Below are 19,387 nucleotides of genomic sequence, written 5' to 3'. Positions count from 1 at the left end.
CCAAGCTCTGCCATGCACCCAAACAGTGTTTTACCCCCTCATATAGGGTATCAGCCTACTCAGGACAATTTGCAAAACAACTTTTGGTGTCCTATTTCTCCTGTTGCCCTTAGGAAAATAAAAATTTGGGGGCAAAAATATCATTTTTGTGAAAAAAAATTTTTTTGTTATTTTCACGCCTGGGTGTTATAAACTTCTGTGAAGCACTTGGGGGTTCAAAGTTCTCACCACACATCTAGATAAGTTCCTTGGGGGGTCTAGTTTCCAAAATGGGGTCATTTGTGGGGGGTTTCCACTGTTTTGGTACATCAGGGGCTTTCCAAACGCGACATGGTGTCTGATCTCAATTCCAGCCAAAAAAGTCAAATGGCGCTGCTTGCCTTCCGAGCTCTGCCATGTGCCCAAATAGTCATTTACACCCACATATGGGGTATCAGCGTACTCAGGACAAATTGCACAATAACTTTTAGGGTCCTGTTACCCTTGGGAAAATAAAAATTGGGGGTGAAAAGATCATTTTGTGGAAATAATATGATTTTTTAATTTTACCGCTGTACATTATAAACTTCTGTGAAGCCCTTGTGGGTTCAAAGTTCTCACCACATATCTAGATAAGTTCCTTAGGGGGTCTAGTTTCAAAAATGGGGTCACTTGTGGGGGGTTTCCACTGTTTAGGCACATCAGGGGCTCTCCAAACGCGACATGGCGTCCGATCAGAATTCCAGCCTATTTTGCATTGAAAAAGTCAAACGGCGCTCCTTCCCTTCTGAGCTCTGCCATGCGCCGAAACAGTGGTTCCTCCCCACATATCAGGTATCGCGTGCTCAGGACAAATTGCACAATAATTTTTGCAGTCCAATTTCTCCTGTTACACTTGGTAAAATAAAAAAAATTGAACCTGAAGTAATTTTTTTTGTGAAAAAAAGTTAAATGTTAATTTTTTTTAAATATTCAAAAAATTCCTGTGACGCACCTGAAGGGTTAATAAACTCCTTGAATGTGGTTTTAAGCACCTTAAGGGGTGCAGTTTTAGAATGGTGTCACTTTTGGGTATTTTCTATCATATAGACCCATCAAAGTGGCTTCAAATGTGATGTGGTCTGTAAAAATAAAATGGCGTTGCAAAAATGAGAGATCGCTGGTCAACTTTTAACCCTTATATCTTACTAACAAATAAAAATTTTGGTTCCAAAATTGTGCTGATGTAAAGTAAACATGTGGCAAATGTTACTTATTAACTTTTTTGTGTGCCATATCTCTGTGATTTAAGGGCATAAAAATTCAAAGTTGGAAAATTGCGGAATTTTCTAAATTTTCGCCAAATTTCCATTTTTCTCATAAATAAACGCAAGTTATATGAATGAAATTTTACCACTAACATGAAGGACAATATGTCACGAGAAAACAATGTCAGAATCACCGGGATCCACAGAAGCGTTTCAGAGTTATAACCTCATAAAGGGACAGTGGTCAGAATTGTAAAAATTGGCCCGGTAGTTAACGTGCAAACCACCCTTGGTAGTGAAGGGGTTAGTCCATCATAAATTCAGCTGTTAGAAGGTCTGAAGCTGATTCCAGATGTTGCATTTGTATTTTGAAGCTGTTGCTCTGAATACAACATGTGGTCAATAGAGCTATCAATGTAAGTGAAACAGACTAGTGATGAGCAAGTATACTCATTGCTGGGGTTTTCCCGAGCATGCTTGGATATCCTCCGTGTATTTTGGCGTGCTCGGAGATTTAGTTTTCCTCGTCTCATCTGCATGATTTGCGACTTGCAGACAGGCTGAATACATGTGGGAATTCCTTAACAAACAGGCATTCCACACATGTATTCAAGCTGTCTAGCAGTCACAAATCATGCAGATGAGACAACGAAAACTAAATCTCCGAGCACGCCAAAATACTTGGAGGACGGGGGCGTGGCTTGGATCTCACACAGGGAGGATGTGCCTTACAGCAGCTCCCGCTTCCAGCCACAAAATTAGCCTATTTTGACCCGGACGAAAGCGGCAAAATCAATCTTAGAGCATCCCGGGCTTGGAGATGAAGGTGAGGGGCGGTGGAGAGAAGAGAGGGACTGCTGCTCCCCGCCGGGACACCGGAGCGCAGAGCGGCCTTGTGGAGGGTGCTGCGGCGCCGGAGAGAGACGGGCGCCATCTTTACATCCCCCTGTGGATAAGGCCTGGAGACCGGACCACAGGAGGCCCTCGACAGAGGCGTGAGACCGCGAAATAAGGAGCGGTCTCGCCCGTTGGAGCAGAAGGCGGTGAGAGACGGCCGTGGCGCGGGGAGCCCCGGTGAGCTGTCTGTGGGGCCTGCGGGGGATACTACTGCTACTGGCGGTGGAAGGGAGAGTTGGCTCTGTGTCCGAGGGGCCGGGTTGTTGATGGCCCCCTGTCTCGCTGAGACATTTACCTGGGACTGGGTCGCTCTTGAACCGGGGGATATCGCTCTCCCCTCATAGGAGTGCTGCTGTCTGCAGATCTGTGAGCCAACGGTGAGGAGGACATTGTGACATTTCTGAAGCACCGCGGGGGGGAGTTGGCGTTACCCTGTCCCTACCGGCTCCAGCAGATCCCCACGGATGTTTCCATATATTAACCCCTCACCCTCCAAGCTGCATGGGGTTATTTACATATAGAAAAATGCACTACTAGACTTTTCTTGACGCACGAGTGGTAAATTAAGGGCACGCTTCAATCAAGCAAAATGGTCAAAACTAACAAAGAGCATGCAAAACCGTTGGCTGCAGAGGCGTATCGAAGCAAACAGGGTGAAATGGATAAATTTTTGAAAAATAAATCTGCATCGATTAGGCCTAATGCTAAAAGGCTCCCTACAGAGGTTGTGGAAGAGGAGCATGTCGAGGACTCGGACTCCAGTGATGATGCTTCAGGCAGCGATGTTACTCAATCGGACTCTGGGAAACTTTCTAGATCGGTTTTTAAAAAATTATTAGCACAAGCTATAAAACCATTAGTTAATGAGATATCTGGTATGAGAGCGGATTTGCTACATATTGGTAATAGAGTGGAGTCCTTGGAGTCATCCCAGTCCTCTATCATTAGCCACTCCAATGCCATGAGAGAGCATCTGGACTATCACAGAACACAGCTTAACAACTCTTTTCTGGCCCTGGAGGACCAGGAAAATCGGAGCCGCAGGAAGAATATACGGATAAAAGGCTTGCCTGAAAGTGTTTCTACAGAAATATTAGAAAAATCTACGAAGGAGATCTTCGCCCTCTTAATCCCACAAGAAAAATGTGACCGAATTGTAATAGAAAGGGTGCATAGATCACTTAGACCAAAGCCGAAGCCAACGGAACCCCCGAGGGATGTGATTTGCGGCTTATTGAGCTATTTGGATACCAATGCTATTTTGTCTGCCTCAAGAGACATTAAAAATCTTTCTTATGAGGGATCTGCTATTCATCTTTATCAGGACGTCGCGCCGTCGACCCTTGCAAAAAGAAGAGTTCTAAGGCCCCTCCTGGAGGTGTTACGCTCACGTAAAATTTTATATAAATGGCTGTTTCCGTTTGGTATATCTATACATGGAGACGGCAGGCAAATAATGGTTCGGACCCCTGAAGATTTAGCCAAAATATGGGACACTTTTGACATTGCCCCTATGGATATTCCTTCCTGGCTACCTCTGGACATGGATCATCGCACGCCTCCCCCTGTCCACGCTTATACTGGAGGGCAGGGTGACTGGGTCTCAGGAAAGAAACGCTCGACTCCTAAAAGAGGGAAATCTGGAATGGAGAAGGAGATACCCCCCTGAGCTTTCTTGTGTTTCTTTCGGCTGCATTTTACCACTACTGGAGCCGGACTCCTCGGTCCACTCGGGCATGTTCTAACTCACTTTAGCTTGCCAAGTTTAACACTTGCTTATGTGTTGTTGATATCACTCAATTGCCGTATAAGTTAACATGTGCCACTCGTGTGTCGGAAATGTTATTTTCCTGCTCTGTTATGGGAGGTATGTTTGACCCCCTACCTCTGCTACAGACAGGTAGTTGGTTTTTGTTATATTTCTCTTGTTTTATCTTAGTAACTTTTAGGTTTTTTGTTCTTTTTTTCATTTCTTCGTATTTTTTTAATTTCGGTGGTTTGATGACAGAGGAATCTTTATTATTACCTTCCTTACCAAACTATGGGTGATAAGGTGAACTTCGCCACTATGACAGTGGCCTCGTATAATGTAAAGGGCTTACAATCCCTTACAATCCCCGAGTAAGAGAAGCCAAATAATGAATCTTTTGCATTCAAAGAAGTCTAGTATAGTTTTCCTGCAGGAGACACATTTTAAAAAAGGGAGAGTCCCAGATATGTCTAGATCTCGCTACCCGACCTGGTATCACAGTACGGGTGGTTCAGCGTCCAGTGGAGTGAGCATTGCTATAAAAAAAAATGTCCCCTTTATTTTGAGTGATTGTTTATCAGATTCAGAAGGCAGGTACATTATAATTAAGGGTTTTTTGGCCAACACTAAGATTACCCTGTGTAATTTATATGCCCCAAATAGGAATCAGATAGGTTGGCTGTGCAAAACAATGAACACTCTAGAACTTTTTACTGAGGGTCTGTTGCTGGTGGGAGGGAATTTTAATGTATCTTTGAACCCAGCCTTAGATACTTCGTCGGGCAGGTCGGCTCTTTCTCAAAGGGCACTGAGAAAATTACACCTTTCATTACAAAAATTACATCTGATAGACCCTTGGAGAACACTTTTTCCTTCAGGCAGAGATTATACTTTTTATTCCCATCCGAATAATAGCTATCATAGAATTGATTACCTATTGATACAAACAGCTAATCTCCCATTAGTTAAAAAGGCAAATATAGATATCATCTCTCTCTCAGACCACGCTCCCATTTTTCTTGACATAGAGATAAAAACTCTACCACGGCCGGCTGGGTCATGGTCACTAAATGAGACTTTGCTGGACTCTGATTCCCACATTGCAAAACTGTCAAACACTCTTGACTTCTTTTTTCAAACTAATTTACACTCAGGCCCGCCCTTGCCTATGGTATGGGAGTCACATAAAGCAGTAATGAGAGGGGAATTTATAGCCCTAGGCTCCTATTTGAAAAAAGAAAGAACAAAAAAGGTTGTGTCTATTCTACATCAAATTAGTTCCTTCGAGAGACTACATAAGAGATCTCAAGTAAATAAAATATTATCTGAACTGACAGATCTATCTGAGAACTTCACTAAAAAACCTTTTAAACATTCAATCAGCGAAAATCTACATGAGAAGTAAGCAGAAGTTCTATCTTCGTGGCAATAAAAGTAGTAAACTTATGACAGCCCTACTTAAGAAACAAAAAGAAAAGACGTTTATTAGACAACTCAGAGCTTTAGATGGCTCTTCAATTTTTGAGACTGCAGATATTGCCAGGGAGTTTAGAACCTTTTATGAAAATCTATACAATTTAAATATACCGGATAGCATGCAGGAGCCAGCCACAGCCTTAGCAAAAATAAAAGAATTCCTGACCCCACTAAATCTCCCTAAAATAACTCTTGAGGGCCAGTCCTTGCTGACTGCCCCAGTTACCCCCAAAGAAATTTTAGACACTCTTTCTACTATTCCGAACGGAAAGGCTCCGGGTCCAGATGGTCTCCCCATTATCTATTATAAAAAGTTTATAAAACCATTGTTACCTCACCTAGTGTCTTTGTTTAATTCCTATTTAGAAGGCCAGCTCCCCCCTAAACAATCCTTAGAGGCATACATCACAGTCCTCCCGAAGGAGGGTAAAGACCCCAATTTGTGCGCTAGCTACAGACCAATATCACTGCTTAATGCAGACATTAAAATGTGGGCTAATATACTAGCGGGCAGATTAAGCAATTTCTTACCTAAGCTAATTCATGCGGATCAAGCAGGCTTTGTGAGAGGCAGGGGAGGGAAGGATAACTCTACTAAAGTTATTCAGTCTATAATGTTTGCTAAGACTCGGGATGTTCCCTTGATGCTTCTGTCGACGGATGCCGAGAAGTCTTTCGACAGAGTGAGCTGGAGGTTCATGGAACAAGTAATGATCAGGTTTGGCTTTCCCCTCAATATATTACAGCAGTTCTCTCGCTTTATTCTCAACCGACGGCCAGGGTCAGAATCAACGGCACCCTGTCAAATAGTTTTGGGATTAATAATGGGACTAGACAAGGTTGTCCCTTGTCGCCATCTTTGTTCATTTTAGTTATAGAAACTTTGATACAAAGCATCAGACAAGACCAACGCATAGAGGGGTTGTCGGTGGGTCGGAGATCATTTAAAACTCTAGCTTTCGCAGATGATCTGCTTTTCCTTATCTCCAACCCATCCCAAGCATTCCCAATTATCCTTCAGGCCTTTCATCAATTTGGTCTCCTTTCTAATTTTAAAATTAATTTAACAAAATCTGAAGTGTTAAGCGTTGTTCTTCCCCTCTCTCAGATCTCCATTATTCGCACGCAGATTCCATTCTCTTGGGCTACTAATTCTATTAGATATTTGGGAATAACGATAACTAGAGATCCCGCCAACTTATTTCAAAATAATTACACTCCTTTAATTCAAAAGGTCAAAAGCTTGATGCAAAAATATAGCCTACCCACTTTATCCTGGATGGGTCGTATTAATGTGTTTTAAGGCATATATAATGCCTATTATAATGTACACCATGAACATGGTTCCGATTCGGATTCCCCTGACCTTTTTTGGAACGTTAAAATTCCCTATTGGAAAATTTATTTGGAAATCAAAAAGGGCTAGGTTGCCATATAAGTTTCTTTCTCGCCCTATCTCTTCTGGAGGATTGGGGGTCCCGGACCCTCTTTTATATTATAAGGCTATTCATCTCAGCAGATGGTTAAAGGTGGTGTCCTGTGCTGGGAGTGAGGAGGGGGATAGTGTTGACTGGGCTCTATTGGGCCTGAAGGGTTTACCGTATCTTTGGACTAAAGCTAAACCGCCAGCCTCTCTTAGATTGGATGAAGTAACTACAACTACATTGCGTATTAAAAGATTGGTGATGGGAGAGCTACCAGAAGACACCTTCCCCTCGACATTGACACCGATCGGCTCAATACCCTATATGTTGGAATTAGATTTTCAAGATCCATACAATTTATGGTCCAACCTCCCTAGAGAAACGTTAAATGGTTTTTATGGTAATAGAATCTTGCGGGAGGGGTTTTGGCCACCGGGTGCGTTGACTCAACCAACAAATTTTCTCCAAAAACAACACATCAGACGTACACTTTTACAGTTTGGACGGAGATTCCCGTCTAAATCTAATTGGTCCTGGTTAGATATTATGATTAAACTTCCACCCCCACGGCTAAAAATTCTATCCCGCATTTACTCACATCTCATCTCTCCGAAGGTACATTTTAAACCCTCGTTTATATACTCTTGGGAAATGGAACTCAATACCACGTTTACAGCGGACCAAATTTCTAAATTGCTGTCAAATGCTCGGGGTTTTTCCAGATGTGTACTCCTGCAGGAGAATTCTTATAAAATATTAACTAGGTGGCATTTAACTCCAGCTAAATTATTCCAGTTGGGCCTCACAGATAATGACGATTGTTGGCGATGCCTCAATTCTAGAGGACACCATTCACATATATTCTGGGACTGCCCTAGACTGAGGGTTTTTTGGGATGGAGTTTAACTAGTTCTCAAAGAATTAAGACTAATAAAGGCTAATCTTAGAGCCACGGAGGCTCTTCTTTCATGTCCGTCGAAGGACTTTTTACCAAAAAAACATGGTCTTCTCCCACTGATGTTGAGTGCGGCGAGACAGTTAATAGTTGCCCATTGGAAAGACGTAGCTCCTCCCACGTTGGGAGAATGGTATGCTAAAATAAATCAGATCTCTCGCTTAGAGGAGCTGTCTAGCTGGGAAATTTATAATCATAGATCTTATGTGTTGACTTGGGCCCCGTGGAATAGGTATTTAGAAGACAATCCTCCTTAAGGGCATTTTAGAGTCTCACAAGTTTACCTGGATCTGATGGTTTCTGCACTGGGGTTCCTAGCCTCACTGCTCCAATCTGATAGCCCTAGTATAATGTGCTATGTTATTTTCTGAAGTGCACCCATTCAACGTTTGTGCTCATGCCGTCAACCACATTATGTTAATGTTAATGTTGTTGATACTGTGTATGATTATGTACCCCTTTTTCCCCTTCCCTTTCTTTTTCCCTTTTCTCCCCTACCTACTTTTTCCTTATTTTTTCCTTCCTCTTTGCCCTAAACCAACCCTTAATTAATATTTCGCCAAATGTATCTGAGAACTGGTGTTGTGTTTAATGGTGATGTTTAAAATTCGAAAATAAAGAATTTACAAAAAAAAAATACTTGGAGGACACCCGAGCATGCTCGGGAAAACCCGAGCAACGAGTATACTCGCTCATCACTAAAACAGACCATTATTAGGCTGAAAAAAAGAAGTAATCTATCAGAAAGATTGCAGTGGAGTGGCCAAATCAACAATTCTGTACATTCTGCAAGAAAAATGCACTGTTGAGCTTGGGAACACAAAAAGTTCTGGACATCGATGGAAGACAACAGTGGTGGATGATTGCAGAATCCTTTCCATGGTGAAGAATAACCCCTTCACAACATCCACCCATGTGAAGAACACTCTCCACCAAGAAGGTTTCCTGTTATGAATGGGTCACCGAGGAGGATGGCAGGAACAGGCTAAGCCAGCAGAAAACCAGAGAGGTTGGTAACTAAGCAGATTGCAGACCCCTGATCCTATCAACACAACTAGCAGTAGCCGTGGAGCGTTCCTACGGCGCCCTAGATGCCACGTCACAGCTGGAGAACTAACTAAGCCTAAAGCCAGAAAGGTGAAATCTAAACTGCCCCGGAGCAGATCCCCAAAGGAATAGACAGCTCCCAAACATATATTGTCGGTGAGACAAGATGAGACACAAGCACGGCAGAGAACAGACTGAGCAAACGGTGGGGCCTAAGCTGTCTAGACAGGACAGGACAGAAAAGATACTGTCTGCAATCATGCACAAAACCCTAAAAAAAATCCAACACATCTGATATTCAAAAAACCTGAGGCCACAAGACCTCACCCCCGCTAGATCAGCACTCTGGTATGAACTAGAAGCAAAGCAAAAGATTCTAACATAACAGGGGACTGAACAAACTGACACAAGCTGTAACATATGAGTGGGGCCCAGCACTTCCCCCAGCAGGGAGTACGCTGAACCCTAGCAACAAAGCAGAAAGCAAAAAAAAGGCACAACCAGATTAGATGCAAAGGATTTACAAAAGAATCACTTAACTGAACCATGCAGATCAGGCAGGAGACAAAAGAACTCCAAATGCACAAGGAGGAAATCACCAGCAACCACCAAGGGAAGCCTGCTCAATTATATGCTCCCAGCCAGTAATCCCAGGTTCCTAATTATCGTCATCAGGTGGCAAACTTCCTTCAACCGGGCCAGCTCCACTACTCCCAGTAACTACCAGAGGGAGCAGAGGGAGCTTCGGCTCAGAAGTCCGAGCAAGGGAATTCCCAACAGTTTCCATATCTAAGTCTACCATAAAGAGAAGACTTTATGAGAGCAAATACAGGGGGTTCACCGCAAAATGCAAACCATTAATCAGCCTTAAATATAGAAAAGCCATGTTAGCCTTTGCCAAAAAACATCTAAAGAATCTAGGCCAATTTTAGAAAAGCATTCTTTGGACTTATGAAACTAAAATCAACTCTTACCAGAATGATGAAAAGAAGAAATTATGGAGAAGACTTTGGAATGGCTCATGATCCAAAGCACCGCACAACCTCTGTAAAACATGGTAGAAGCAGTGTGATGGCATGGACATGGCTGGCTTCCAATGGCACTGGGTCACTAAAGTCTATTGATGATGTGACTGAACACAGAAGCAGCCGGATGAATTCTGAGGTGTACAGAGCTATACTTTCTCCTCAGATTCAACCAAATGCAGCAAGATTGATTGGACATCGTTTCACAGTACAGATGGTTAAATAATAACCCAAAGCATACTGCAATAGCAACCCTGTTGTCACAAGTTTAATGTAACAGAGAAAAGCCAGAAGACCGCAGCGTTTGATTTCTCCTACTCCTACACTGATTAGAACCACTTTACCTTTATATTAAACATTGTAAGTTTCTTTTAGCAGTACATAGGTTAATCTGCTCAGTTGAGAACTCCTGGAAGCTTTCTTGCATTAAGACTCTCAGCTGCGCATTGTTAGCCACTCCCATCTCCTATTTAAACTGGGTCCTGGCTAACACTCATTGTCAGAGTTAGCTTATGCTGCATGGCTGGAGGTTGTTGATGGTGGTTGTTGTTGTTGGAGAAGGCATTTTGTGAATTTATCTGTGACTGTTACTAGGTTGTTTGCGGGTGGTAATTCCCTTTCTTCTCCTATTTTTAATTGTTTAAATAATTTTAAATGCAAGGGGTTGGATCCTCCCATTTTTGACAATAGCCAAACTAAAGCAGACAGCTGGGGACTGACATGCTCAGGCTGGTAAGGGGCCATGGATATTAGTCCCCACCAGCCTAAAAATAACATCTCACAGCCACCCCAGAAAAGGAACATGTATTAGATGCGGCATTTCACACTTGGCCGACTCTTCTCACTTGCCTTGTGCCAGTGGCAAGTAGGGTTCATATTTGTGGGGTTGATGTCACCTTTGTATTGTCTGGTGACATCAAGCCTAGATGCCTATTCATTATTAATCCCATAGTTGTATTGTAAATAAACACACAGCCAGTATAAAGTCCTTTGTTTGAAATTAAAAAGAAGACACTGATTAATTAAGCATAACAAACAAGTTATAATCACTTAACACCCTTTCCATTGAAGCATTTGTCTCCTCTAATAAAACAAAAATAAACAACAACCATAACCATCACCTGTCTGTCATTCTGTCCTATGCCATAATTCATGTCTGGGAATACAGGAAAGATGTATATCTTTGTACCGTGTTAGCCAGTAGATAGAAAAATATTCTGAATTGAAAGTCTTAAGTGGTTGATACCTTTTAATGGCTAACTGAAAAGATGGTAGCACATTGCAAGCTTTCGAGACTACTCAGGTCTCTTCATCAGGCATTGACTAATATGAGATGTGAATTCATCCTTGTTCTAAGCTTTTGCCGTGTCTCTAAATGTCCAGCTGGGGGTCTGTATGTGGGGGAGACAGGGCAAAAGCTTAGAACAAGGATGAATTCTCATCGTCACACAATAAGAGAAAAAAGAATGGATCTACCTGTGGCAAAACATTTTTGTATGCCTTATCGTAACACAATGGATATGAAGTAACTTCACATAGAGAGAGAGAAGAGTCTGGGAGTTCAAGCTCATGATGACCTTTGACACTTTCAACGCTAGAATGAATGTGTCACATGGATTTATGTCTTTTTATATCAATTAAGGAATTTGCTCCTAAGACCTTGTGGGGGCATCACAACACATTAGGAGACCCCAATCAGAGGACAATAAAACATCCAGACTCCTTATCTATGAAATGGTCTAATATTTACGTTTCTCCCTCTCCCACAATGATAGTTCTGCTTAGCATCACTTGTCTTATTTATTGCATTTTTTCTGTGCTGTGTTGTGTATAAATGTGATTCTTCAGATTTTGTATTAGTCAATGCCTGATGAAGAGACCTGAGTAGTCTGGAAAGCTTGCAATGTGTTACCATCTTTTCAGTTAGCCATTAAAAGGCATCAACCACTGAGGACTCTCAATCCTGAATATTTTTCTGTCTGGGAATAAACAGTTTTCAACAATAATGTCTGTGAAGCGCTGTGGAATTAATGGCGCTATATAAATGAATAAAATTAATAAATAATCCTGGAAGGTCAAGCACCGAAGATTTGTTGGGAAGCTCTGTTCGGGGGTGAATGCCTGCGTTGGTGAACAGGAGGCGCAAGTGAGCTGGGCCATTGCTTCCAGCACTAATGTATGGTACAAGGGTTGGCCTGGGATAGTACAGCAGACAGGATGGGTGCTGGTCGACGCGAAAAAGGCCCAGTGAGCCTTGTTAAATTTAATTAGAAGGACTTACGGCCTAGCGGAAAAAATGAGACCTGTGCTAGAGGAAGAAACAGTACAGTGACTCTCATGGTACTAGGATTACTACCCCTGTTAGAAAGTTATAACTTAATATAACAATAGATTGTTACAATAGTTATAGTGAACTTAAAGATTTATTCTATATCTGATATTGTATATTTTATGCTGTAATTATTCTGCTTTGTACTTTTCACCGTTGCCATAGTTACCACGTTTTCCCGCCACGCTAGAGAAATAAACAGTTTAAATGGTTACATCTGATTTGTCCCTGTCTGCGTGTTGCTTCTGGTCACCTGCTTACATATGTATGCAACAGACAGTTGGAGCACATCTAGTGATTATTTATGTGCACACTCCTTGACATATTTTTAAGAGATTAGCATGACTGTGGGAATCATAATATGGAAAACAGAGGATTAAATAATTCTCAATATAAATTTAGTAAATGGAAACTCTGAATATAATGCAAACTGTGCCAACACAATGTGTGTTCAACATGGAAAGGATAGTTGATGATGACAAAGATATCATCCATTTTTTTTACCCTGAAACTGCGTCCATGGGTTTGTCTGATATTACTTAGATGGGAATATTCATCTCTCCATGAAAGCCCAAGAAAAATGAGACTCTCAGAACAGCCAAGTGGGCTGTGCAAAATTGGTTCTGTCACTTCCATAACGCTGTGCAATACTGTTTCTGTAATGCCCATTCACTTTAAGGCTGCTTTTACACTTGCCATGTTTTTGAAGGGCCGTTTTTGCGGCCCCAATAGATTTCTATGGGGCCACAAAAACGGCCTGCAAAAATACATCGGAGCGCCGTGTTCCGTATGGCCATGAGGGCCGTGTATACGGCCGTGAAAAAATATCGAGCTTGCCTCCATTTAAATCAAAGCTACTGCAAAAACAACCCTAAGTTGTTTTTGGGGTACAACGTATTTGCGGATCGCCGTTTTTCCCCTGATATTTGTTATGACAGGGAAAAACAGCGATCTGAGAAGGTTTTTTGTTGCCCGTTTTTGCGGGAGACCACAAAAAGCATGGCAAAAACGGGCCGCAAAAAAAACGGCATATGTAAAAGTAGCCTTATAGGATTTATGTTTCCGAAGTACCAGCCTCCAGCGGCCATCTAAGCCTTGAAGGTAGATATGTGAATAGCTCTTTAATTGACTATATAAAAATAAAAACATTAATTAAAAAAATAAAAATGTACTCATTTGATACTATTAATTTTATGCAATTAAACTTCTTCCAAAGTTTGTTTTGAATTGCTCTTATTGATTTTACTTGCAGACAGTTTGTGAAAAGCCCTCACTTTGTTGGTACATCATAACATTTGTGTTAACTTGGCTCATTTTGGCAACTGCATCAAAGAGCAGTCCTCGAGAGGGTATTTCTCTAGTAAAAGGATATTCTAGTTAATTAAGGATTCTGTGTAAGCGTAAAGTGCCTGTGATTCTTTCTAACATCTTTTCCACTGTGGTTATTTCCTTGAATCAGCAGTTTGATATTGTCCAACACAGCATGGATACAGCTGTTCTTTATTATGTGCTGACTCAGGTTGGATTTCAAATTACAACTTCCTGCTACACCATAGATATTGGCAGATAAGAGAAAGAATCACTCAAAGGGGGTTAGCAGACTTGCAAGAATCCCACTGTTTTTCATATTTCTTCTAAGAAAAAACATAGTAGAGAATAATTAAGAAAAATGCTGACACCCAAACTCCCCTCTCAGCACCTGCACTGTATGGCCAAATTGAGTTTTATTTAGGCTACCCACCAGGGATGCCAATCTCCTTTATTTATTTTTTTCTGGACAACTGAACCAAAAATTAAGGCTGACCCATGGGGGATGCGGATTGAGGACCACACCTCTATATAACATACTTTAAACACCCTCAACATAATGCTATTGAATCACACATCATCTAAACTTAGGGGGTTGTCCAGTAGTTTAAAAAGTCTGGCGCAATTCCCACTTGTTATATCCTTGTAACTCTATCACCAGTGATTTTTAATGCAATGTAGAAGCAGCAATGATGTATTAGTGCGGGAGTAGTGGACAATTTGCTTGATTTTCTTTTAATCCTAGACAGTTACTTTAATTCATCCACAATCCTGCGACCTTAAAAATTCCTTAAAGGCAGCCTAGGATTAATATATAAGATGCATTCTTCACTGCCATTGGCTTTTGTATCAAATAATATCCCCTATAAAAGTAATACAAAATGCATACAGTGACTGAAATAAGTATTCGATACTCCACCAATTTTCGGAGTAAATATGTTTCTAAAGGTGCTATTGACATGAAATTGTCATTAACAATACATCCAATCTGCACAGCCAAAGAAATCAGACCATAAACTAAGTTATGATTAATAATGAGAAATGACACAGAGGAAAAAGTATTGAACACGCTTACTGAAATGTATTGCTGGTGATGACAGATTCAAGATGCCTTTTGTATGGAGAAACTAGTGGCATGCATTGCTCAGGTATGATTTTTGCCCATTCTTTCACACAAACACTCTTCAAATCTTGAAGATTCTGGGGGGCTTCTTCTATAAACTCTGAGCTTTAGTTCTTTCCATAAATTTTCTTTTGGATTCAAGTCAGGTGATTGGCTGAGCCATTCTAACAGCTTTATTCTTTTTCTCTGATATTAATATAGAGTTTCATTAGCTGTGTGTTTGGGATTATTGTCTAGTGGAAATGTTCACCCTCGTTTTATCTTCATCAACAGGTACATGGCAGCAGATTTTTATTAAGAATGTCTTTGCACATTTTCCGATTCATCCTTCCTTCAAGTACATGAATTTTATCAGTGCCATACCCTGAAAAACAACCTAACACTATGATGTTCCCACCTACAAACTTCACTGTTGGTATGCTGTTTTTAAGGTGATATGCAATGCCTTTTGGCCTCCAAAATTTTGGTCTGATCTGACCCCACTATATTCTCCCAGCAAGTCGGCAGGCGATCGCTGTGTGCTAAGACCTTCTCCACCCACAATTGTTAACCTGTTAAATGGCGCTGTAAAACTTTGACAGTGGCATTAACAGCACACCGGCATGGGGGGTACTTCATACTAAGCTCCCATCGGTATGCCATTGATCCATAATATGATTGCGGGTCACTGATGGGTTGCTATGGCAGCAGGGGGTCTGTTGAAGACCTCCATGCTTGTCACTATTGAGCTCCTTTGAAACCTTGCCTGGGGCCAGGCTTCAAAGGAGCCTGTGATTTTTACTATACACAGCAATGTTGTGGCATTTCTGTATATAGCACAAGCGATCAGACGATCACAGCTTCAAGAACAGTGAAAAGTTAAAAAAAAGTTTACAAAAATCTGAAAAAATAAAAAACATAAATGTTCAAATCACTCCCCTTTTACCCATTAAAAATAATGATGCGGTAATAAAAAAAATTTACATAGGTGGTATCGCTGCTTTTAAAAAAGTCCAATCTATCAAAATATAAACATAATTAACCCTATCGGTAAACGCTGTAATAAAAAAAATCAAGAATAGCAAAATTACATTTTTTTAATTGCTGCAATGCCACAAAAAATGCTGTAACAAGCTATCAAAACATCATATCTATCCAAAAATGCTATTAATAAAAACATTGTCTCGCCCAGCAAAAATAAGCCTTCCAACGACCAAAAAATGAAAACTTTATGGGTCTTAAAAAATAGCAACACAACTCAAAAATTTTTTTGCATACTTCTGCCATTTTTTCACCACTAAAATAATTAAAAAACTGGACATGTTTGGTATCACCGTAATCATACTGATAATGAGACTCATATTATGAAGTCATTTTTACCACAAAATGCACACTGTAAAAGCAATTACCAAAAAACAATGTTAGAATTGTGTTTGTTTCATAATTTCTCCCCACTTTAAATTTTTTCCTGCTTTCCAGTATGTTATTTGGGAAAATAAATGGTGTCATTAAAAAGTAAAACTCATCCCACAAAAAATAAGTCCTCGTATGTCTATGTGGACAGTAAAATAAAAAAAGTTATGTGTCACATGTCAAGCTGTGTTCTGTTGCTTTTTATTTTTACAATTAAGGTTTTATCACCATAACGTTATTATTACTGTAATTGGCTGGCCCATGGTCTCTCATCCAACTCCACCCCCTCCTGTGATAAGCAGAGGCGGGGTTAGCTTTCTCAGCTCCGCTGCATGCTAAATTGTTGTGAGTTCATTTTCCCCTTCACCATTGAGGTCTGATGAACTCCCTCCTCTGGTGAAGGAAGGTAGTGAGGCTTATTACAAAGCACCTGAGCAGAATGATGATGACTGGGTGACTGGGATTGCTGACTGGATATAAGGCAGCCGACGCCCTTCTGCCTTGCGGGTGACTTCTCTGAGGGATTCTTGGAGACCAGTCTGATTCCTGCTCCTCAAAAGCTAAGTTTTCTGCTCTACTTTTTGCATTTGTGTTTTGGTTTTGTTCTGCCTTGTTTTTCTGGATTTCTGCCTTTCCCTGCTGGGTGAGCTGAATTCCCTTTTGCTCTGTCTTCAGATGATACCTGAGTGCTGATGTGGTCTTTTTGAGGCCTGGCGTCTTCAGGGCTTTTTTCCCTATCAGTCTGTTGGCTCTTGTCTTTGGAAGGGTTTTGGTGGATTGCGGACAGCAGCTTTTCTGTTCTGTCCTGTCCTGTTTGGTTGGCTTGGGCCCCATCATTTGCTCAGCCTGTCTTTCTGTCTGTGTGGGTGTTTTTTCATCTTGCTTCGCCGTCATTGTATGTTGGGGGCTGCCTATTGCTTTGGGGTCTGCTCTGGGGCAGTTTGGATTTCCCTTTCTGTCTTTAGGCTGTGTGGTTCTCCGGCTGTGGTCGAGGGGTCTGGGGCGCCGTGGGAGCCCCCCACGGCTACTGCTGGTTGTTGTTGTTAGGTTCGGGGGTCTGCAATCCGATGGCTGCCAACTTCTCTGGTTTTCTGGACTTAGCTAGTATTTCTGTTTTTGCCTCCTACGGTGACTCATTCATAACAGAATCACCCGCCATACCGCAGATCCTAGGGTACTCAATAGCAGGAAAGAATTGTACAAAAAAAAAGTGTGTATATTCTTTCCTCTATATCTCTGAGGCCGTAGGGGGAATTTTTTTTTTCTCTCAATGGAGATAAAGCAATTGTCTGATTGTGTGGAGCAGCTCACTGCGGAAGTGCAGGGAATTTCCGCCTACCTTGCTCATTCACATGCTGCTGAACCAAAGATCCCTACTCCTGATGTGTTTTTTGGGGATCGGTCTAAATTTTTGAATTTCAAAAATAATTGTAAATTATTTTTTGCCTTGAAGTCTAACTCGTCAGGGAGCTCTGCGCAGCAGGTTAAAATTGTCATCTCTTTGCTGCGTGGCGATCCCCAGGATTGGGCGTTTTCTTTGAAACCAGATGATCCTATTCTGACTAATGTGAGTGTGTTTTTTTCAAGCCTTGGGGTTGTTCTATGACAAACTTAATGCTATTGATCAGGCTGAAAAGACCCTGTTGGCATTGAGCCAGGGTCGAGATTCTGCAGAATTGTACTGTCAAAAATTCCAAAAGTGGGCGGTCCTTACTACCTGGAATGATAATGCCTTGGCAGCTCTCTTTCGGAAGGGTTTGTCAGAAGCCGTAAAAGATACTATGGTGGGATTTCCTGTTCCCTCTGGTCTTGACGATTCTATGTCATTAGCCATTCAGGTTGATCGGCGTTTACGTGAACGCAGGACTGCACGAGAGGTGTTGCCACCTGTTGAACAAGTGTCTGAACCTATGCAATGTGATAGAGTTTTGTCCAGGGAGCAACGTCAGGAGTTCAGAAGGCGTAATAAGCTGTGTTTTTTTTGTGGAGATGCCTCGCATATTATTTCTGTCTGTCCTAAACGAGAGAAACGTTTTGCACACACGTTTTCTGTGGGTGGTGTTCAACCTAAGTTTCTTCTGGCAATTACTCTGATCTGCTCCCTGTCCACATTTTCCAAAAAGGCTTTTGTGGATTCGGGAGCAGCCCTGAATCTAATGGACTTGGATTTTGCTAAACGTTGTGGATTTCCGATGACACCTCTGCGGACGCCTATCCCTTTGAGGGGGATTGATGCTACTCCTTTGGCGAAAAATAAACCTCAGTTTTGGACCCAGGTGGTAATGCGGGTCGCCCCAGACCATCAAGAAAATTGCAGATTTTTGGTGTTGCATAATTTGCATGATACCATTGTTCTGGGGTTTCCCTGGCTGCAAATTCATAATCCAGTTTTGGATTGGAAATCTGTGTCTGTGGTGAGTTGGGGTTGTCGGTGTGCCTTTAGTGAGGCTCTGGTTTTTTCCACCCCTCCTCAGTCGCATGATATTCCTGACTATTTGGCGGACTTTTATGATGTATTTAGTGAGAATGAGTCGGCGTCTTTGCCTCCTCATAGGAGTTATGACTGTGCAATTGAACTGAGCCCGGGGTGTAAATTTCCTAAGGGTCGACTCTTCAATTTATCTGTACCCGAGCATGAGGCTATGTGATCCTATATTAAGGAGGCGTTGGAGAAGGGTCATATTAGACCATCCTCTTCACCCTTAGGTGCCGGGTTTTTTTTCGTGGCCAAAAAGGATGGTTCATTAAGGCCTTGTATTGATTATCGTGCCCTCAACAAAATTACTATTAAATATCAGTATCCGTTACCCCTGATTTCGGATCTATTCTCCAGAGTTAAAGGTGCTTGCTGGTTTACCAAGCTTGACCTCAGGGGGGCGTATAATCTTATCCGCATTAAGCATGGGGATGAATGGAAGACGACGTTTAATACTCCGGAGGGACATTTTGAGTACCTGGTGATGCCTTTTGGGCTCACTAATACCCCTTCTGTCTTCCAGTGCTTCATGAACGACATTTTCCGAGACTTTGTGGATACATTTTTGATTATCTATCTGGATGATATTTTGATCTTCTCCAAGGATTGGGATTCTCATATGGAACATGTTCGGACTGTGTTCCGGATCTTGAGGGAGAATTCCCTGTATGTCAAAGGAACGAAATGCCTTTTTGGGGTACAGAGGATTTCATTTTAGGGATTTATTTTGTCTCCGTCAACTATTGAAAAGGACCCGGCCAAGGTACAGGCCATTTATGATTGGGTTCAGCCCACTTCTTTGAAGGCCCTCCAGAAGTTTTTGGGTTTTGCTAATTTTTATCGGAAATTTATAACAAAATTTTCTAGTATTGCCAAGCCATTGACTGATCTGACTTAAAAGGCTGCTGATGTGTTGAATTGGTCTCCGGAGGCTGTTTCTTCCTTTCAGGAGCTGAAGC

Source organism: Dendrobates tinctorius, unplaced genomic scaffold (genome assembly GCF_039654945.1).
Source record: "Dendrobates tinctorius isolate UK_male_01 unplaced genomic scaffold, ASM3965494v1 ptg000060l, whole genome shotgun sequence".
Taxonomy (NCBI): Eukaryota; Metazoa; Chordata; class Amphibia; order Anura; family Dendrobatidae; genus Dendrobates; species Dendrobates tinctorius.
Note: the sequence above shows the minus strand (reverse complement) of the source record.